We start from the raw sequence: 22,436 nt of genomic DNA on the forward strand, positions 1-22,436 counted from the left end.
TTTGTTCACTTCTGCTCTCTTCCTCTGTCTAATTGTTCTATTGTCTTTCTGTTTTCTCTCCACATTGGGGCTGACAAAATGTCTCCTTGGGTTTTGCCCTCTAGCCAAAACTTAACGGGCTCCTAATCAAGAACTAACACCATCAGCAGGCTATTTCCTGCCTTTGTTTACCATTTCTGGTATCATCTTTCTTCTCTTCTCATTACAAATTTTCACCAATATTTTCCTTTGACTCTTCCTCTGTATAGGGCGCAGAAAGCATCCTAAATATTGTTCCCCTTTCATTGCCTGGTCACTTGATTTCTGGACTCTCAGCTCTACAGTCTGGAAGAGTACCAGTACATTCAGATCCAGATTTTACAAAGCCAAGTAGCCCTGAGATAACTGTATATTCCATTAGTTGTATCAGCAGAATGCTTATTGCAGAACCTTGATGCAAATTGTAAGGATGTTTTGAACGTAAAAAGGGTAACCACAATGTAAATAATCACTAGGTACCTTTCACCATAACTTGAATGTTCAAGCAAGTATCAAGATTGTCGGTTGCCTAAACAATCATTCCTAAGGTCCGTTGATATGGCCTAAAACACAGGGCCACCTGATGTAACCTGGGAGACTCTGGCCCTGCCCAACTACAGCTGGAGATGGGGCAAAACACCCCAGGGTTTCCAAAATAGCTTCAGTTGCCTGTGCTTAAGGCACTGAATTCCTATCATATGTTGAAATAACTGTGTTTTGTGCTCCAGTGTCTTTTTCATGTTACTGCACAACTGACTTCATTTATTCTGCCATGGCTGCCCTGAGAATAGTACACTGGCAGCCTCAGCAGGAGAGGTTAGTATGCAACACTGCGTAGGTTCCATGACCTTTAGGAATCAGGTGAACAGAATAAGTCTTTTTTTTCCAACTCAAATATGCTTCTGGCTTTACATATCATAAGGTGGGGCCAGGATGAAGTTCAACCCAAATAAAATCAAATGTTGTAGCCTGGAAATAATTATTAAGCATTATTTCTTATGTTCAGATAGGTAAGCAGGGCTATTCATTAGCAATCCTGGCAAGCTGTGGGACTTGCTGATACCTAGACTATTTCAAGGGCAAGAGTCAGGCCACCAACTCTTGAGGCCAACTTCATGTAAGGGAACTTCCTCAGACAGCCCCTCTCTACTTTCAGTTCAGAAAAGACATGAATGGCTGTTCAAAGTGGAGATTCAGAGCACATGTGTTTAAATATCAGCCCTGAAGTATAATTTGAAAGGACCTATCACATCTCTGACTATATTAGGAGGACTTGCCCATAATTATGTTTGAAAAGTCAGGAGATAGAAATAATCTCTTACAAGTTCAAGTAAGAGCAGTAATCCTTGTTGGCCACATTTCTCTGGCAAAATTCCTCCAGGGCATTTTTAGCCCTAAATGTATCTGTTTATCTCGCTTAACAGCTCAGCAATCCCCCCAGGAGTGTATGTGGTGGGAGCTGGCTCTAGCAGTGTGTGTCACTCAGAGCGTGCTGCTGGTGTTGGCTTTGCTGTGCTGGCAGGCAAGAGTGTACTTACTGCCCTTCCAGCCCCTTGGGCCTGCCTGTCACCAGCCCTGGCTGTCATTCAGCTGTTCTGCAGTATCACAGGCAGCACAGCCTTAATGCAGGGAATTTATCTTAATTTAATTTATTGCAAATTAACACAGCCTTTTAATTACTGATTGGTGTACTGAGGGTAAAAAAGAAGACATATACAATTGAAAAAACACACAGGGAATTACCTTTCCTTACCTTTCTTCAGGCTCTTCTTCAGTCAAACACCTCTTCTTCTTCCTTTCTTGCTTCAGCTCCCTTTGTTTTCACTGCTGGTTCCCAATTTCCCTCCCTCCTGGCCCCTTCAGTGAGATGATGGGCAATGGGGGTCCAGGTATGTTGGTTTCTGTCCCTGCAATTCACTTCTTGCCCTCCACTCTCCTCACATCTTGCTGCTCCTGTGCCCCAGTGTGGCTCATCCATGGCCTGTGAAAGAAGTGCTCTACAGTTGGTTCGCTTCCCTATGCTTGCGGAAATCTTCATTGCAAACATGTCAGGAAAACAAGGTGTATTTTATCATAGAGACTTATGAAGTCCATGAAAGTCAGGTGTCTAAGGCGTGTTTTAATCCTGAAGCCCTGGATGTAGCTCCCAGAGATGCAATACTGGGGCCAGCAGTTCAGGGCCAGTGTGATGCATGAGTGGGACCACTGTGCTGGGCCCCCAGCTCCTGTGCTGCCCAGGCAGCTGGAAAAGCAGCAGTGGTGCCCATGGCATGGAGAAACCCATAGAGACCCAAAGTTCCTTCTCATCCGCCCTGCAAAACAGAGGATACCTTCTTCCTCAGAGCTCCTGTTAACTTGTCATGTCTTCTTCAGCAAGCATAGAGGTTTTGATGAATCATCTAGTGGTTTTCCACAGAAATGAAGAAACACTGTGCTACTAGCAGAGGCATCAATTAATTTCTTTCTAAACAAGGACACTCTTGAGACCTTTTTTATCTTAGTATTCTTTTTGTCTTAGATTACCAAGTGGAGTTGATGCAGTATGTCAAATCAAAGCCACAAGGAGCAATTTGGGCAAGTCCTGATCTTAATTCAGCTCATCTAACCAGCTCTCATGAGTGCAGAATTTGGCCCAGACAACTCTGGGCTATTGTATGTACAACTGTGAAAAAACTGATAGTTCTTTTTTTTCTGTTAGACAGGAACTTATTCTGAATTATGTTTTAAAGAAAACCCTAGAAATCACACTTTCATTGTCCTACTCTGGTTTCCAAAGCACATAAAATTTTTGTAACTATAATTCTTCGCCCCATCCCAAACACAGTAGCATCAATGACACCTGGAATTCTTACAAAAACAGCATCAGAGTGAACAGTGAGCATATGTCAAATGAATCTACAAACCCAAAGATTTTATTGAGAATATATATATATATATATATATATAAAATCCTTTTGTCTACATTGTATACACACGTAAGTTAAAATATTTACTTGTACAGTACTTATTGTACAGATAAACTATAAAATTAAGCAGGCTAATATGATAGTAGAGTGGTGGTAATTATTATTCTAACATACTAAGTAAATTAAAAATGCGTAGGATCACTTACAGCAGTATATTACAGCAAAAAAGTTAGATTTGAGTACACAGTTATGGAGGTTGGCTAAGAAAGAAAGTAAAAGATCTAAATGATTGTCATATGAAGGAGTGCATTAGGAAACAGTACTCTCAATTTTACTGTTTCTGGCTTCTATCTTTTGTAATACACAATAGGGAAGTCTTTTCTCTGATTTGCTTTTAAGCCTTTGGCACAATCAAAAGCTGGAGGTATTGTAAAGAAAATCTGCAAATACCATGAAAATGTCTTGTGGTGACATTCTTATTCAGGCTCTGGGCCTGATTTTGAAAGATCTGAAACACCCAGAGATGGCAATGACAAGCTCTTCTGCAGGTCAGATATTTGGGGTCTGGAAGGTTGTTTTATAATCTTATTTTCATGTTCTTGCAAATCTAGATTTTTTTTTTTTTTTTTTTTTTTTTTTTTTTTTACTTTGTACTAACTCAAGTTTTATTAAAACCATTCAGAACAGATATTGATGTTCTAAGTCAACACTTCTTGCTTACTAGTAGGATACATAACTTTGGTCAGCAGAACAATTTCCAATCTTTGAGAAAACTGATAATATATTTAAAGTTAAGACAACAATAATTATTTTTAAAATGAAGTTTTAGAAATGCTGGGTCTTTTAGATCCTCTCCATTGCATCATTCTGACTATGGCACCATCTTCACAAAAGTTCTTGCACGTTAATGGCACGGGCCATATAAAAAGTCAGTGCTTCAAAAAATTGGGTTTTTGTTCTTTGTATTTCATTGCCTTGTCATCTGAAGGGAAAAGTCCATTTTTGCCATTGTGTTTTCACTCAGAAGTGGTTTGAGATGGCTGCAGTCTGAAGTATAACCAAAGCAAAACAACAAGGTTTGAAATTGTATGTTCAGTGTTTATGCAGGCTGTATGGAAGCCACAAAGAAAAATAAATTTAAACAATCACATGTAGATCTAAGAGGCAACTGAAGCAATGGCTCCTCAATTCCCAAAATATGACTAAATTTAGAATTATATATCCCAACCAGTTATCACATGCATGGTTTATTGGTACAGTGTAACCAAATACATCCAAATGCCTGGGTCTTCAGTTTTAAGAGTTTAAACCATAGCCTAAACAAGAATTTAAAAAAATGTATATTATTTTTAATGCTAAAAGAAAAAAGAAAGAAGCTGACAGATCTCTCCTATGATGTCAGAGATTAGGAATTCCTAAGTTATACAAGACTATTTAGAAACATCATATCTTTTCGTACTGCTAATGACCCTAAGGGGCTCCAAATATTCATTAAGGACTTGTGACAGCTGCCTTTTGGGTATAATGGAAAATCATCTCCTCTTAAAAACATAAAGCAAGTAGCAATTGGTCTTTGGTTCTGCAGGCAGCCAAACCTAGTGTCTGAAGTACAAACCTAGTACTGAAGTCCTGATTCTTTGAGGTGTTACAATGTGGGTTTTAGCCACCTGGTTTTCATAGAACAACTCCATGGTCCTCAAAATTTGGCCCAGAGTCTTGAAGGTCCTTTAACAGTACTGATTTTACCCCTCTTCTTAAGGCAATTCCATCTACTCTGCTTTTCAGTGACTTTCAGGAATGTCCCTATAATGTAGTAATTTTTTTCCCAGCATATAAAGTGCTGACTTTATAGATAGAATCATATGACCTACCTTATTTATTTTAAACAAAATGAAATTCCAATCTATTTGAAGCATACATAAGAGCAAGCAAAAACTATGAATACAGATTTGCTAAAATAATGTAGGTAATCACCTTTGTAATAAAATTCAGTAATATATTAATTTTATATTAATTATTTAATAAAATGTGTTATATTTTTGTATGTTATACAAATATATTATATACATGGTGTAGCTCATCTTTTGCAGATTTGCATAAACTTATTGAACAAGCATATCTGAAACACTTATTGCATAGAGAACTTTAATTGTGCATTTTAAATAATAACTTTCAAAGGATAAATTGTAATCTTCTTTTATGGTACAAATTTATATTGAAGCTTCACTGAAATGTACAATTTTTCAATAGAATTTACTTAATGATAATCTATTCATTTAGGGGTAAATGAAGAATTCAATGGTGAAGCGATGTAACTAGAATATAGTCTCAAGTGGTGTGTTTGGTTTATCAATCAGTGAAAATTGTGCACTTGAGTGTAAGAGCACATGTCTATCCATATGATTCTTGCAACCTCAGTTAATTGAAACCCTTTTTCCACCCTATTATCAATACTTGAAAAATAGCTCCAACCACATCTATTAACCAGTGTCTTAATAGAAGCTTTATCAGCTCCATATAAATCGCACGTATTTTGCTAAAAAGCAATTTCCCTAATACAAGGGTCATTTCTATGGTTCACTGGAGATGTTTGCTCAGGAGGTGTTGGGGCACAACTGGATGGATGGATAGGGATGGATAGAGCTGTGAGCTTGGTCTTCAATTCACTGAAACACTGGCAAGGTTGGAGGTCCAATCTGATTACACTCTCAGTCCTCATTAATTTTAACAAAAGCAAGGTGTGCTTATGATGCAAATTAGGCTTGACCACTTGTACAGGGAAATCTAAAACAGACTAGAAATATGTGGTTTTAAATTTCCTATTTTAAAATAAACCCCAACCTTTAGATTCAGGACAGCAGAATTATACACTAATATGTCCTAAACAACTCTGAAATGAAAAGTTCTTCTTTCCAAAGTAACTTCTCCAAATTTTTAATTCATATTTATAATTTCCTTTCTCCCATAGATACTTGATTCAAATGAAGAATATATACAGGGTTTCTGTGCAGTTCGGCTCAGTGTCTCCTGAGATCATGGACAATTCAGCTGTCAATTCAATTTAGCCAATTGTCAACATAATGAATCAACAGTAGAAGAAAAATGAAAGCATGTACAAAATAGGAAGAAAAAGAGGGATATGAGATGCTCAGCAGCATCTAATCTAGGGCTACCTAAAGCTCCCTAAAGGCTTTTCTAATCTTTAAAGGCATTTTGGAGCTTTGAATCCACAGGGTTTCATTTCTGCTGAGAGATTACCCACATACAACAGATTTTACTTTTGTTTTTGTGATCAAATTGTTTAATCAATTCCATCAGATGCGAGGATACTAGTATAGGGCAATTATGCTGGGTAATGCTTAGTTTTGGGCACATTCTTTTTCATAGTTAATTGAACCCCCTGTTCCTCAGGGAAACTTGTTGCCACAAAACAGAACTTTGCTGTGTTGGAGGGGTCCATGGGACAGCAAGAATATTTTTTTTGTTACTGTTATTTATTTGTGTAGATCTGTCCCTATGATCTTCATCCATGAGCAGTGGGCAAACCATTGGAGAGAATTAACATAATAAGGATCTATACTCAGTTGTATGCAGAGGTAATATACTGGAAGCATTTGCATTACAAGTGAGCAAATAGCTTTCCTTTTAGTCTTAAAGTGCAGTTTTATGGGACCATATATTATGTGGGAAGGCAGAGCTGAAACTGGTACTTCATTTATCAAGGCATGCATAGTTTAGTGATTGTGGCACAGCTATTCATAGGCAGGAAAAAAGAGCCCCCTCCACCCTCAGGGGGACTCTATAGCTCTTGTAAATATAGCTCTGCTCCGATGGCTGCTCTTTCTACAGCCATCAGAGCAGAGCTATAGATCTGCAAACTGACCCAGGCCAGGTTAGAGCTCAGAAAGGTGCTAAGAAACCTGGCTTGTAGAAAGGAAATTAGGGCTCAAAGTTACAAGAAGGCTACAAAAAAAAAGATCAGTGCTTTACCATATTTACAAACATTGTTTTAATTGTCAAGACTTTATAAATTATGCTACAGTGGGCAGACAGGGCAAAACCATAGCTGAAAGCTATCAGAAATTTTCATATGCAATGAAGAACTTCCTTTTACAGTGGGGTATTTCTTCACTGAGAGGAGATCACTGCTATAAAGAGTAGGTATTTATCAATTTTCAAAGGTCTTGGCCCATGAAAGCTAGTGTTAGATTTGGAATTTCTCTTTTGTTGCCAAGGTGACAAACACTTATAAATATACCACATCTTCTAATGTGCTTTTAACTTAGTATTTTTATGGCTTTTAAATCAGATACCATTAGCAAATATATTAGGTAATTTAGCTGAAAGACCATTTTCTACTAACACTTTTTGTTACATTTCCCCAGATACTTCAGTAAATGTCTGTTGTGACATTGCAGTCCTGCCAGGCTTCTAGCATATAAGGATACATACAGTACATCTGGTAAGAATTAACATATTACCTTAGGGCTTTCTGGGTTTTTTTTGTATTGATGATTACAAATTGTATAAAAGAAGACAAATACTAAGGATTGGATCCTACAGTCCATTGACTTCAGAGGGAACTCTGTGGAGGTAATTACTCTGGGATTGACCAGAGGCCATACTGTGTGTTGGTTTTTTTTGGCTTCTATCTCCCCTTTTTATAACTCAGTAATGAGGCTGAAAACACAGGGAAGACCATAACAGCTCCATAGCTGGGCACTTCCCTCTGCAAAGGAGAAGCAAACAAACCAACAAAACCTGCCTGTGTGTTTTCTTCTTTTTCATAGAGTTGAAGGCTGGAGGAGACCTTTGCCATCATCTGATGTGATGCCTTCAGGACACCAAGCCAAGGAGCTTTCCTGCCTGGAAACCATCTGGCAGCCATACAGGCCAGCTCTTGGACAGAGCATGGCTTGAAGGCGACTAGCTTGGAAACTGGTGCTGGCAGATGAGGTAGCAACATCTGCAGGAGCTGCTTGTCCACAGGAGGCAGCTGCACCTCAGGAGTCTCTTGGGGCCATGGGAGGGTGACCTCCCTGTGGGCAGGTGCTGCAGGCACCAGTGGTGGAGCCATGAGAGAGCTCAGCAGCAGAACTGGGGCTGGCTCCACAAGCAAAGGTGTACAGGGCCCCTCTGACTGCACAGAACCTTGCCCTGTGCTTTCCCTGCTACAAAACCACATCTGGAGGCAGGGTCTGGGCTGGACTCTACTCCCAGGACCTCCATCTCATGCCAGAAGTCCTATCCTGCACTGAGGAGCATCCTGGTTGGGAATGCAACCATATGAGCAGGCAGGGCTCGAGAGGTGGGGTGCTGACAAAAAGGAGCAGTGATTTCAAAATACAATTTTTAAAAATTTTTGACAAAGCTCTGTAACACTGAGGATTAAGCGCAGTTCATAAACCAGTGAATAAGCTTCCTACAGTAGCAGTGTGTTAGATTGGGTGGAAAAGTCCAATGGAAAAGTGTCCAGGAAACATCTTTCATGCCTGCACATTAAATTTAGTATTACACCCCCGTCTTTTAAGACTTGGCATTCATCTACTAAAAAAAAAAATCTGAAAGAAAAAGAGAGGGGAAAAAACCCCAGTCTGCTATAACAGTTTGCTTGACAAAATGGGGAGACTTGAGGAATTAATTGTGTGTGAGTTACAAAGAGCCATCCTGCACTGTAGACACTGGGCCTGTATTTGTCACTCTCGCTCCCAGTCCAGCACTGTCCCATTGGCCTCTTCATTCAGCACAGCTATCTGTCATGAAGAATTTAAGTTTCATATTTTCATCTGTCAGTTGTGAAAAGGCCTGTCAGCTGAAGCTTACACTACCATTTGCTAAAAGGCCTATAGCCCATGCTGACAATACACTCTTATATTTGTGCTTCCAGGCTCCAGATAATCCCCTCACTTTCCTCCTCAGCAGTCCAGTTATGATGAGGCTTAAATTGCATATTTTGGGGGGTTTTAAATCCAGATTTTGCTGATAAATGCTATCAGCGGGAATGAAATGAAATACAGCACGGTTTAGCTCTTATTACCAGCATTTTGTGAGACAGTATTCATATTGAACAGGTTAATATCTAGAATGTCTATAGTCACAGGAAGTAAATGTAAGAATGCTAATATCAGCTTTTATCTGCTTTGTCTGTTAAAAAAACCCCACCCATCCTTCAAACAGAGCATTTCCCAGTTTGATTCTTTAATTTGATTTGCAAAGGGAAATAAGATAACCAGCTCGTTCCAAATCCACAGCCAATTGTTTTATGCTCCAAGAAACCACCAAATTACCCATTAAATGCCACAGAAGGTAGAAAGTGTCTAAATCCCCAAAGCACACTTAAAACCCCAACATTTTTCCTGTAAGACTGTTAAAAAAAATTACCAAAATAAAAAGTTGGTCACCAACCCATCTCAATCTGATGCATGTTTATGAGGGTAAAAGGATACAAGGTGTGATCTTCACACCTGTAACTTTAGGACTGCATGACTTTAATTAAAGAACAACACAGCAAAAAGTAAAATTGCTTCAGAAACTCAGTCTCACTTGAGGATTGTCAGGGAACACAACACAGTAACCCAGGTTAAGCACTTGATATCTTGTCTCTAAGAAATTTAGTTTCCAACCATTATGCAACAACAAAGAAATTATATCTCTAATTCATTACAAGATTTTAAATTGCCTAATTGATTAAGACACAATTACACTTTCTGAAACTATATGCGGTTATGTCCCTGTGAAATAACTTTATGTTTTCCTTCTTAGATGAAACATCCTTTTTCCCTGTAGTTCTAAAATATTCTAATATAGTACAGTAGTGCCAGAGGGATTTCTGTTTCATTGCTTTATGTTGTCATTTGGAAACCAACTTCAGAGCAACATTTTTCAACCCATGGTCTGAGACAGTCTGGAAGGAGAAGACAGAGAGACTGCAAAAAATCCTGTGTAAAGCAGTCTTACTCTTAACAGATTTTAGCCTGATCCCTTTTTCCCTGGAAAGGGTTTTCAGGTTTTCACATTAAAAAAAAAAAATATATTTGAGACTTACTGCCTTGGAATATCTTTTTCATGACAAGTAAGATGGGAAGGTGCTTACCCTCAGCTGGCTTCTGTTCAGAAAATGAGAGCAGCTACAAGGCAGTGTATAAAGTCACTCTATGGAAACGTTCCTGAACATGCTTCACATGATACTCCTGTGATTAAAACAACTTGTGAGTGCAGATTTGAGCCTATAAATGTCCTGCAGGTCAGAAAATAATAGCATAACACTACTGAAAAAGTTTGAAATACAGGACTTCTTTGAAAGTCCTGACTGTTTGGGTTCATGTGTTTTCTACTACAGTCAGTTGTTGCAAAGAGTTCTCTCAATGGGGAAGGATTTTCCCACCTCAGAAATACTTTTTGCCACTGCCATATCCTTTGGCTGTGTCCCTCCAGTACATAAAGAGCAACCAAGAGAAAGGAAGCTGAAAGGGAGCACTGTATAACAGTATGCATTTTTACTTCATTAAGTAATAAACATCTTACACACCTTAAGATTTTATTAAGATGGTATAAATAACAATAGCTAATAGTTAATAATAAAAATATATTAATAGTATTATTAACAGTACCAAATATTGTTAGCCATCCAATAAATCTATTTTTTCTGTAATGATAGTGAGATATTGCCAAGACAATAGCAATGGGGCATTGTCTGCTCAATATCTGGCTCAAAGTAGCAAGTACATCCTGTCCCAGAATATTCCCAACACAATGACTTTCAGAAAAGACATGTAGGAATTAAGATAAATAGCAATCACTCTGAAAGACTTGGATAAAGGAAACAGCAAAAGCTGGTGTAGTGCATAGATGGATTCCTGAAACATGGAGTTTTGGAGGTCTCTGAGAAGATTATCAGTGAGTTAAAGCAGAATGATTTGTGTTAGCTATTTTTCTGTGCAAAAGATTGAAATATCTGAGGAACAGAGGTTTTCTTTTTCTGTATGTTACCACATGGAGTATTTTGGCTCTCACTATGTTCTTACTGTTGTTGCAAACAAGAATTCCTTTATCATGGCATGTGTGTTGAGTATCTTAAATTTTTTTACTGTAAAAGAAAAATATGTTTTGTTTTGGGAAATTACTACAGGAGCTGTAGCAAGTGATTTGATTCCTTAAGCAATACAGACTTTTAATGTATGAGTTGCTCTGTCTTGGGGTAAAACTTCAGAAAATAGTTTCACCTCAATGAATAGCAGGATTTTGCTCCTGAATTCCTGGGAATTTCCCACCTAAGCTAAGAGCCCTCCTTTTGTCTCTCAGGTTACTCATTAAAAGCAGTCTCATGCCTCATTTAAGGAACAACAAATGGAGGAGACAGATCAACATTTCTTTCTGCATTTCTTTTTACCTGCAATTTGGGAACAGTTTTGGTTAAATCCAGTCTAGTGTTCTCCATAGCCACATTCAAATCAATATAAGGGTGTCCAGTATATTTGTAGATGAAGAAAAGAGTGAGAAATGCTCTGATAGAATTTGTTCTCTTTACAAGTTAGAAATACTGGCCCTTTACTACTTTAGGTTGGGTAGTTCTCCAACTGGTGGTTTTTAGGACTTTATTCTCAGGGGCTGAGCAAATACTTTTAACTGCTTTAATTTTTCTGAGCAACTAAGGCCCGACCCTCTGTGAAGATTCTCAGTACTTATCTCAGAGTAATAAACCCATGCAGGCAGCCAGATATTGAACTACCAGGCACAGCAAATACTCACCTCACAAGTCCATTTTAGATCTCAGCCAAACCTTTCTTCCCTTTTCTGTTACTTGTATTGCAATTATTCCTTCTTCCTGCCCTCCAGTCTCTTTGAAAGGATTTGTTTGATTATTAGCTACATTTTTCTGCTTTAAGTTTGCAGGTGGGTTTGACCCAACACACAGGCAGATGCCAGGAAAAATCACTTCAGACAGGTGCAGAGCTCAAGGTAGTGACAGGAGATCTCATCCCCGGTCAGCACCGTAATCCACTGAGATCCAGCAAAGCAGCTGCTGACATGAAAGGCCTGATGTCCATATCCATGAAAGCAGTGGCCATGTTCCAGTCCTCTTGGTGGGAGGCACTGGATGCAGCTCTCTGGAGCTTCTTGGAGGAAGCTGGTTGGACTCCTAGTCCTTGCTTAGTTGGTCCTGGGAAAAAAACAACTACATCTTGTCCTGCCCCTATGCAGACACAGCTGCTACCACCAGAGCTGGTAGTAAAATTTCTGACTTCTTCTGTACCTTCCTCATGATAGGTTTATCTTTGGTTCTATGAATATTTTATTGGCATGCCCACATTCCCCAGAAACGTCAAGCTCCTTTACTTTGTTTTCTTGTTTGCTTCACTACAGAATAAGAGGGCCAGACACCAGGCATTTAAATTAGGATTGCATTGTTCAATCCTTCTACAGTGTGATGAAGTTATCGTGGCCAGCTCTGTGGAGTTATCACCCTGCTGACCTTTAGGATCTACATTGGTTTTGGTCTGATACTGAAGCAATTAATTTCTTTGTTTCCTTTACGGGCAGGACAGCATGTGCTTTCAGAGACAGAATGACCCCAAAGGAGAGACGCAGTAGGACCTGTGTGGGAAGCAGTGACAAGAACATTTGCCATTGGTGTTTTATCCCACTGCTTAGCATTGTGCTGTTGCCAGCAGCTGTGTGGCTCAGGTCAGGCCAGACTGCAGGAAAATAGTAAGAAAAAACCACAGTACTATTTCCTTTTTGAGTTACAGAACACTAAATCAACACTATGCAGCTACTTTTCCCACTCTGTGAAACAAATAAATGGACCAAGGACAAATAACTTCAGTCCCCAATTTTCCATCATCAATTTATCCTGGATATTAAATGGGATGGAAGGTTAATCTGGGTATTTTTTTTACATCACATGCAGCTGACAGAGCATAACAGATGAAGCTCCATATGTGCTGTGGAGCCAGAAGATTTCCATGTTGCCATGCTGTACATCCCCACATCATCTACTCCAAATTGCTCACTTCACGAGATGTACCGAGGTGGGGGAATTCAGAGATTCCAGCTGACAAGAGATGAAGAAATGGGCTCATTTCTCCCCCAGACAGAATGTTTCTTATGTTTCTCTCACTTTGTTCTTTGAATAAGTGTTTCTTCAGTTTTTAAACCACACATCTTTGGAAAAATCATGGCTTCCCACAATGTTATTAATTTCAGTTTGAGAGGATTGGAAGAGCAAGGGCACAATTAATTACACAGTACGAAATAGTTAGATTTAACAGGAAACTGTAAAGCTTTATTTTTCAAAATGTTTCTCAACTCCAGCACTAAGTGAAAGTGTAAAGCAAAAGGGGCTGGACTTTTTAAATGTCAAAGTAATTTTGCCCTATCTCCGGCCCTTCCATTTACCACATTAAAGCAGCCCTGTTATTCTATAAACTTTATAGGCTCAGTTGGAATACAACACAGCATTTGTCAGGACCAGCTTTAAAGGTAGACAAAGTAGGTAGCTGCCTACCTTAACAAGGAGCTAGATGCAGAAAAACAACAAAAGAGGGCAAATATGAAACATTACTCTTTGCCAGCAGTGTTTCCTAATTAAATTGTCCAGAAACTGTAATATAATTCTTCAGGTATTTTTTCAGACAGTGAAGAAATACGGGGAGAACATGAAAATATCTTTCTGACATAAAAGGGGTGAGGTGTGTCACCACATTCTGCTGCTGTGCTATTTGAGTGGCCTTTGGCAGCTCATGGGCAAGGGGGCTGGTGGGAGCAGATCTGCTAACCCTGCAGAGCACAGGGCAACACACCTCCACATGCCTGCTGCTATAGAAAAACCTTGCCTCTACAAGCAAGTAGGTTTGGAATAACTTTAGAGGGCTTTTGCTCAAAATAAACTGCCTTGCAGCCATACGTAAAAGTTAGGGGTTTTTTTGTTCTCACTTTTAGTTTTAAACAGGCTGCTGTTTTATCCCACATCAACTGCAAATTGGACTAAAAATACTGTTCTGGGTTTTTTAACTGATTTCTTTTATCTTTGCCGTTACTACACTGTAGAGAAGCATTGCCATTTTAGGTTTCTAGTACCTGAAAACTGCAATCTTGGAAGCTGGAATCTTTTAAATGGAAAGCAAGACAGAAATGACAGTGGTACACAATGAGAGAATAACTTCTGGAACCAGATATTCAAGTCTCTTCGTTCTGGATCAAGCAAGCAAATTAAGGTAAAACCCAGAGGGACAAATATACTGCACAGATCAGCTTGGAAAGCATCCTTTTATAGAAACAAACGGGGAAGTAAAACAGTGCTTTAAAAGTGCATTAAGTATACTTTATTCCTCAGCTCAGAGTTAATTCAAGCAATAAACTCACAGATTTCATACAAGTTAAAGTTTCCTACAAATCTCTCAGCTGAGTTCCCTACTGAACCTCAGGGGAATCTTTTATAATGATAACTCCCTTCCCCCACGTCCAAGATGACCTGGAAACGCTTAAAGAATTGTGCTCCTAAGACTTTATTTTTATTATTGTTATTACTTATTACCTGTGTTTTTCTCTGAACCAGGTATATAAAAGAGAGGGGATTTCCCCTTGCATCAATTAAAACTCAAATCTCACCTCTCCTTTCTTCCCCCACAACAAGAAGTTAACCCCTGCTGAGCTTTTTTTTCCCCAAGGCATAAAGCCTCACAGGTGAGCTTGCTGCAGTAAATAGAATGAATCAGCCCCAGATCTTCTAACAGATAAACACCAATCTTTTATTCTAACCACCTGGCTTTGGACTTATCAGGCAAGAAAATGGCTGTGGTTTGAGTTAGGTGGATTTTCTTCTCTTTTGCAATATTCTTCCTTTTGTATTTTCTTTCCTTTTGCAAGCACTATTGGGAGAAAATGTGCTTTGGAACATCTTCAAGCTGGAAATTTTCTTTCTGAAAAGCCACATTGTGATGCTTTTTGTTGGAGGAAGTTACCTTGTTTTCTTGTAGTCTCAATCTCTTAAAGTCTCTCAGTTGTCTCAGAGCTCTTATTTCACCATTTCCTTGAAATAGAGATGAGTTTGTCACACCTGGACAGAAGTGGTAAGAAAATATTTTCATGAAAGTAAAGGTTTAATTGTAGTTACATCTAGTTCTTATACCTTAGGAAAAATGAAAAGCCTTGTGTGGTTTTATAGGTAACTTCGTCCGGTCTTCCTGCGGTTTTGACCATAAGAATGTAGAGTTACGAACTGTAAAAGTTCACTAAAACATTTTCTGTCCTAGATGTGCATGAATCATATAATTGTTTATGTAATGAAGCACTTAAGAATAACTAGAAGAAATGAAATGCATTAAGGAGTCTTACAGGAGAACAGGCCATTCCGCCAAATTGCTTCACATTTTTATGATTGTTTTCAAGGAGGGAGTAAAGTGAGAGCATGAGAATTGACTTCAATTCTCCAGTTCAATTTCTACCTCTTCACTGATTTCATGTTATAAGTAAGTGTTTTATAAGGCTGCTTTCAATTTATTGTCTGGTCCTGGCAGAGGGCACTGTCCTGTTACCTTTACATTTTACCTTTCTTTCTTACCTTATATGCTTTCAGAAAAACACCATCAAATAATGTCGAGTCCTCTTTTTTTAAGTACTTCTAAGATGCATTTCTGAGCAACACCACTTAAATTTTTTATTGAGAATTCTGGGCTCTGCTGCTACCCACAATTTTTTCTAAACCTATCACTGGGGAAATAAGGAGCCCACGTTTTGAGGCTTTAAAATTTGTGCCTTTTATCTGCTGCTATTTTACTTTCTTCACTCTAAAGGGATTGGTCTTTCTGAAGAAAAACCCTTACAGTAACATTTATCATCAGTCTCATGTGCAGTGTGGGTACCATATAGCATCATAGATGTACTAGTTAGAGTTAATCTTGGGTTAAATTCCTGGAAAGCCACAGAAGAACAGGCCTCTATTTAACTGGCATTTTGTATCTACAAGGGAGGCTGTGTTGCTAAAATCCAGGGAGGGTAAATGTGTTCAGAGGACTGTGATATTAACTAATCCACCGCTGAATTTATAATGGCTATCAGTGGTTTTGCTGTGTTTCTTAACCATTATGATATATTTAGGGGCATTGCTATTTGTGTTTGTTGAAATCTTTCTTCTCAAGAGCTGCATTTTATATTCAGTCACTGCCAGTGAATTATTCTCTGGAAAAGGAATGTTAATTGTGTTTGGGACAATACATGCCAATATGTATTTACATAAATAAACATTATTACTTTATGCATAAAGCATTTTTAAAAGCAATTTTCTTTCTAATATAATTGAAGAGAAATTGTCTCATTTTCTTACTTGGTGACTTAGAGTAAATAGTTTTTCTGCATTGCATTTTGTGCAGAAAGAAAGATGGGCAGAGAAATAGCTATATTATTTGTAATAAATAAGAATTAAAAGTAATTAGTGAAACAGGACAACTTAGAGGATTGGTAATAGAATCCAGAGCCTTTTCTCTTCCAGGTGTTCAGGCTCTGGTTAATGAACATGTCATAAATACCTCCCTGGCGAGGTCAGCAGTTTCAATGGGGTTGTGTCAAGAGAGGCAGGAAGGCGTTCATGCATGAGCACTGGTCACTGGGAGAATGTGCACCCCTTGTCTGTCACACACAGAGGGCCAAAGACCAGGCTGTGTTATTTAGGTCAACTCCAGCCCCACTGCCATGGGATCCTCTGCCAGGGGAGGCAGTCACCCTCTGTGCCCGCCATGGGCTGCAGGTGTTGGTGGTGGCTGTCCTGAGAGGCCCTCCTGGCCATAGCACTCGCTGTGTTTGTGGTGTGACTTCTGCTGGGCGTTCGTTGCCTCCTGTGCCTGTGTATAAAATGCAACAGCAAAGGGTTCCTACCAGGCTTACAGGCTAGAAGAAGCAAAATATGGCTTATTTTAGGCAGGAGATGTACACTTGATGTCTGTGCTAATGTCACAGTGTAATTCTCACAGTCTGCTTCCATGTAAAAATCATTACTTTAAGGAAATGCCACACTTACTAACCTCAATCCATACTCTCCCTGACTGTAGAGGAGCAGAGTTGGATCCTGGGTTTGCCTTTTCTGTTTGAGGGCAAAGATGCTCACAGACTTGCTTAGAAAAAAAGACATAATCTTTGTTTAACTGAGAGTCTGTATTAACATCATTAGAAGTTTAACTCTTGTGTTGAGCCTTTTGAAAGCAGCAAACAACTTGGTCAGCAGGCCATGTCCAGCACTTAAGAGAATTAATTCCTCTTTTTATTTATATGGGAAATATGGTCTGTGCAGTTTCTTAGTGCTCCTCAGAGATATGAAGGGAAGCTAATGCTTGAAGCTTAGCTGCATATACCTTTAAGTATTTCTAATTGAAAAACACAAAGCATTGTTTTTTCTTCAAGACTCAATTCCCACTTTGGATTTAGGAAAGAATGCAACACTGAGATAATCTCACTTTTCTCATCATCATCCTTTCATTCTTCTCTACTCCCCTCCCTTCCCCAGACACAAGGTGACATATCCAAGTACTTGTCCTTTAACAGATTCTTCAGCAGGCAACAGAGCAGAAAGCCCTAATATCTATTCATTTGTAATCTGTCATTCTTAAAGTATTAAGGACAATTGACGTCACATGTCTCAGGTAATTAGAATAGTCAGCCTTTGCTCCATATTTTTAAAGTGTCTCAAACTCTTAATCGGTACATTTATTGATGTCTTTCAACATATCTGTTTCTTGTCAACTGTGTGTTAGATTTTTAACAAATCTTGCATACAGAATTGTGCAGGAAAATTATATTAAAACCCTCTTTCTATTGCTTTTGTAATTAAATAATATATATTAGTGACAACATGGTATTTTCCACATTCAGAGTAATCAATCTCTTTTTTAATATGGAAAACTGCTCAAAAGCAAATTAATAAACATAAATGTCAGGAGTTACATTTACACAAATGTCTTAGTACTTGTTTTCCCAAGTTTATATTTCCACATCAAGCAATATTAACTATGATAATAGCTAATACCATTTTAGAAGCTCTAAGGGGCTCATAAAAAAAGGTTGTTGGATTTCTTCAGCTGTTAGTGATCTTAGCAAGAAAAAGCAGCCATTCTTCACCCCAGAAACCCAAGTCCTAACTTTTGTCACTAACACTGGTTTATGTAATTTTGTTAGCTACAGGTTCATTTTGTTAGCTTTGGAAGACCTCTAGGATAGGTACACCAAAGTTCAGTGCTCTCTTGCAGCACAAGCAGTCTCAGCAGCCTCCCTTGGTATAGCAGATTTGTATTTGTGAGAAGGTCAGTCTTTAGGGATTGCCAGGGTGTTGCCATTATTCTGTGGCTATAGGGACTTATCCACAAATAGATTTCTGTCACAATCCTCATTTCAGCTCTCCTATAGCAGACACTGTTTCCTGGCACTCCTTTAGCCAAGAAAAGGCAAGTCTCTCAACAGCTGTACCATTGTTTTGGTCCCTCTATACTTTAGAGCAGTGGTTACTCAAGCCATTCTGCAAATGAATCTTCAGTTTGACAGAAGAAATAAAAAAGCAACTTGGAGTGAGTTTGGATATTAAAACAGAGTGGGAAAGCATGTTGGGCAGTGGGAAATAAATGTCTTTCATTGCCACACTTTTCTTCTGTTAACCACAACACACCAAAAGCAGAATCTTTCCACAGCAGGGATTTTGCATGAAGAACTGGAGCAATGAAGTCAGAACAGTGCAAAGAGTAAAGGTGGTCCCTCCATCCCTTTGTCAGTGTTTGCCCTTGTGTAAGCCATTCTCCAAGACTTTCCTGTCTTAGGATGTGGTATATTTCAGTCCCATTGAGGGAATAGTTTGAACTCAGACTGAGAATCTTGGTTTTTGGTTCAGGTATTCCTTTTTTTTCCAAATTTGGCAATAAATTAATAACAAATTATGGAGAGGAATATATTGTGATTAAAAAAATAATTAGGGATAGCCTGGTATTGCCACCATCTCCTAGATGACTCTCAGCCACAGGATCTTATCCTGTGGAATAAGCATTGTGGACAGACAGAAAAACATGTAGACATACACACTCCTTAAACTGATATGGTGCAGATCTTTTGCAAATCCAGCTTGCTGGAAGAAAAATAGGTTACCTCCAGTAGCTCTTCCCTTCACTGGCACTCTCACTGCTGTACATGATCTTCTTCTGTTGTGCAGGCTATAGTAATAAGAAAAACAGAAGAGAAATTTGAATGGATAAGGTGAAATCCAACCTGAGCCTTAGTGGAGCCCTGTGGGAAAGATGCTTGCTTATAAAGAGTATAAAGAGTCCTCTTTATACGTAAGGGCTGGGTACCTGATTCACTACAGGAGATACAAAGGAATATGTCTGACATATGCTTACCAGGAGCTCCCTTTTTGAATTTTTCCTCTCTTTCTTTTGTCTATTTTCTCTTTAGGACTTGGATTAAGTTAGAACAGGACTGTGAGGATGCAGAAGGAAAGAACTCCTTACTGAGGAACCTGTGCACGCTGTACATGCAGGTCTATGACAGAATACACTGCAGGCATCAAATGAAACCCCAGGTTCACCAGAGAGTGGAAGACCCATGGAGTGTAGGACAGCTGGAAGTGTGGTAATTACTGTGAGCATTTGCTCTTTCAAAATACGTGTTTGTGTCTCTCTTTGCTGAGCAGAATAACTTGATTACAGACAGGCCATTAGCTCTGCCCAAGCAGCACAGCATTGTGGCTGTTTTGTCGTAATGACAGCTCTTCAGATCCAAAAAGCAAAACAAAGTCTTCCTGTGAATGGTTATCTCCATCAGCCAAGGAGATATAAGTCAATACCGCAGTATGTTGGGTACCAGAGTGATTCTGAACTGTAAACTTCAATGGCTATTTGTTCATAATAGAGGAATTTTCCGATTTACCTTACTTCTCCTTTCCTTAGAAAACATTTGTTTGGAGATGAGACAGACCACTTTCTTAAGAAATTAATTGGATCTGCACATACATAATAGTTTCCCCTTTTTGTAACATATTACTCAACATGGAATAATTAGGAATGGAAAGGTTTCACTGAGCAGCAGAAGGGCAATACTTGCCTCCCACAGAATCATTTCTGCCTCTTCAAAGGATTCATTTCCCAATCACTAAATTTTGAACATAATATGTGACCTTCACCTTCTTTAGTCTGCATGGACTTTAAATATATCTGATAATTAGGGACTGTTGCTGCATTTTGAAAATACAGGGCCCCATTCTGGAAACCATTACCATTACAAATTATCTCAGTGGAATGATGTAAAAATAACCATGATTTTAATATACTTACAATTTGATTTAGAGTGTTACCTTCATTCATTTCATTGGAAAGTACCTACCTGCATTCCTCTGACTTCTCTGAAATTATTTTATGTGGGTATCTAAACATGCACACAGTGATGTATTGCTATGTTTATTGCTGTTAGCTCCCCAAAAGACACTTCAGCTGAGCTGCAAATTCAAAATCTTGCCATAGGAAAGGAAAATTGGCTTGTGCTTTTGTGGTTTATGGTGTCACCAAACCCTTTGACACAATTCCAGCTCTCTGGTGAATGGATGTTAATCTATTGTTACTTTAACTATTGATTTCATGTTGAGATCACATCTATCTATACTTCTTTTTCCTAAGAAGATAATTTAAAATTCAGTTATGATAGTAAATACTGTTTCAACTTGAGACTTTCTGACTCCATGGAAAGTAATATCTTAGTGAATTTTTTATAGATTTTGGCTTTCTAAAACATATCATTTTTTATCAAAAGGAAAAATATTGATACTGGATCTGTTCAAACTTTTATTTTAGGACTGGGATAAAATAAACTTGATTTCATAAAAATGTCCAGTGTAATTTTATAATCTATTAAAATCCATTAAATATATCTAGATTATAAAGATTATAATAATGTATATAATCTAGATATAATCTATAATAATCTATATCTATACTATTAACATATATCTAGGTTACATTTTTTCAAAACTGAGATTGCATAGACTGGCTCTCTTTTCCTTCAGTTACATAGCCACAGATATGAGTTATTACATGCACTATGTCTTTGAGTTCAGAACGATATTGCCATGAATTCCAGAACTAAAAAGGGGCCAAAATGGAAGCCAGAGAGAGTGAGGCCTTAGATTTATCCCAGTATGGCTCTGTTGTCTTAACAACAGCTCAAAGCTGTAGAGTATGGATTCCCTCTCAGGCAGGAGCTTTTCTACATGGAATTAAGGAAGGAGGTAGGATGGGAGTTTGCAACCTTCCTTCTTGGTCACAGAACAGGCTGTGCTTGGTGTGAAAAGGGAGAGTGCTCTTCACTCCTGGTCTAGAGGGCTCCTGAGTGGAGCAGCCAGGTGTAAGATTTTTAATTCAAGATGGCAGAAAGCCAGTGGGAGCAATTGCTATCCTAACTCCTCATCCTCTCTCAACTGGTGAGTATCTCTGAAGCAGAGATTGGAAGAATTTAAAGTGCCAGATCTGAATCTGAACTTTACTTGGCTCAGAAACAGATTTTAGGCTAAACTATAGTACTGTCCCTTTGACAATCCAAAGGTGGTGTGGCAAAAATGAGCAGGTTTATGATATGTTACAATTCATGTTCTTGGTTGGGGCAGATCCAGCTTGGATGTCTAGAAAGCACTAAGCACACTGCAGATGTAGCCACAAAAAATAATGAGTGGGTTGGTGTGAACATTTTTATGTGCCATATGTATTAATTGTTCTTTACTTCCTGACAGGAGAAGATGAGCACAGCTGAAAGGCGAGGAATGTTAGGTTATGCCTGGGGAAATGTGGAAAGCTGAAAGGCAAGGCCTTGTGCTCTTAATAACCATTATAATACATTAGCATATGCTACAAATAATGCATCAGGAAGGAAAGGAAAAAAAAGAAGCTGTCTTGTAAAGCAGGACATAATTCTGTGACATGTCTACTCTCTCTAGATAAAGGTTTGAATGGTTTACCCAAGAAGAAGCTTTATGCAAATGCATACTGTCATGTGAATCAGATTAAAGGAAGAAAGACTATTTATGCATGAAATCCAAACATGCTTCTGGGGAAAGGAGAAGAGAAATAAACCCTTTCTCTCACCATAAATACAATATATATGCAATGACTAAAAAGAAAAGAATGTGTCACCTCTATTACTGACACTAAGTGATTTCCCACTAACAATTAGCATGAATCATAGTGATAAAAAACTGAGATTGAAAATATCTATTAGAACACCCAGTCCACCTCCCTGTAAGTATAGGAATCTCCCTGACAGTTTCTATGTGAGGCAGTTCATTGCTCAATACTTTGTGTTTTCATCAGTGCTGCTTCACATAGGCATTTGCTAAGATGACTTTACGGCAAATACCACATCTGCTCTTCACCTGAAAAAAAGAATTACATCAATTCTGCTCTTCCAGAACAACATCCTTCTGGAGAGACTTGTGGTCCTGGAACTTTAAATATAATGGGTTGTCTTTGCTTTCATGAACCACAGAGGATGTACAAA

General features: G+C 38.6%; 2 long non-coding RNA genes across 2 annotated transcripts; one reads left to right on the forward strand and one right to left on the reverse strand.

Moving 5' to 3' along the window:
- The first annotated feature begins 2,915 nt into the window (after positions 1-2,915).
- Positions 2,916-10,982, forward strand: LOC115493660 (uncharacterized). The gene is made up of 2 exons (XR_012054513.1): positions 2,916-7,386; positions 7,715-10,982. It is a non-coding gene; the product is annotated as an uncharacterized lncRNA (long non-coding RNA).
- Positions 10,983-14,225: 3,243 nt separating this feature from the next.
- On the reverse strand, positions 14,226-19,336 carry LOC121469437 (uncharacterized). Its single transcript, XR_005979456.2, has 2 exons — positions 19,044-19,336; positions 14,226-14,982 (listed from the first exon to the last, which is right to left on the reverse strand). It is a non-coding gene; the product is annotated as an uncharacterized lncRNA (long non-coding RNA).
- Between the last annotated feature and the right edge of the window lie 3,100 nt (positions 19,337-22,436).

Source organism: Taeniopygia guttata, chromosome 2 (genome assembly GCF_048771995.1).
Source record: "Taeniopygia guttata chromosome 2, bTaeGut7.mat, whole genome shotgun sequence".
Taxonomy (NCBI): Eukaryota; Metazoa; Chordata; class Aves; order Passeriformes; family Estrildidae; genus Taeniopygia; species Taeniopygia guttata.